Here is a 1041-nt window from a genome sequence, read left to right as displayed (position 1 = left end):
GAAGGATGCTCATAAGTCTTGGTGCAAGTTGTGTCAATCGGCTGTAATATATATAGTGAAGATAATGAAATTAAAGAGATTATGAATGAACTTTTTTCGGAAGGTGAATATGTCAATGACTCAACTATTTACAAAAGTAAATTGTTTAATAATGAGTATTTTTTTAGTTGGAGCTAGTGCAGAGATGACAGAGAAAATGTTTGAGTGAGAGAGATGAAGGAGGAAGGGTTGTGAGAGATGAGAGAGGTGGGTAAGGATTTGGAGGGTTTCTTTTTTTATTTTTTTAATTTTGAAAATGAAAATTATTAAAATATCCTTAACCTTAAAACTTAATTCATGATATATAAGAGTATTTTTGTCTACTGAAATCCGGTACACATTGCTAAAATGTACCAACTGAAAAACAGGCGTACGCAAGTTAGCAAACCCCATATATATATATATATATATATATATATATATATTACAATTCAAGCATACATTATTTCTTATTAACTAAGTTTTCGTTTTTAACATCAATGATATTTTTTAGTTAAGGTTAAATTCAACCTTTCTCTATTAACTTCAACTAAGATCATTTTTAATTGATGAAAGTTGGAGAATTTTTTTACTATGGTTGTTTCTTGATCATTATCGATAAAGATTTTTTTAATCAACGTTTTGTATCATTTATTGTTTAAAGTGGGCCAAGATTATTTTTTTATTAATGTTTTTCAAAGTTCTCTGTTAATATGGATGAAAGTGTATCTTTAATTAATTAGAAGTATTTTTTTTTCCCAAGTATGTAGTTGTTACATTTTAGATTATTTTTATTAACATCCTTATTGATAAGTTTTATATTAGATAATTTCATATTTTATAATCATTAAAATAATTTATAAAAAAATATGAAAACTATTCATCTAAATAAAATATCCATAATTTTAACAGCTAAAATAAAAATACTTAAAATTAAATAATTGTATTTTCTGATAATTATATCATTTTATATTAACAATATAAAACTAAGATTTTAAAACAAAAATATTAAAAAATAAAATA

Source organism: Vigna radiata, chromosome 7, assembly GCF_000741045.1.
Source record: "Vigna radiata var. radiata cultivar VC1973A chromosome 7, Vradiata_ver6, whole genome shotgun sequence".
NCBI lineage: Eukaryota > Viridiplantae > Streptophyta > Magnoliopsida > Fabales > Fabaceae > Vigna > Vigna radiata.
Note: the sequence above shows the minus strand (reverse complement) of the source record.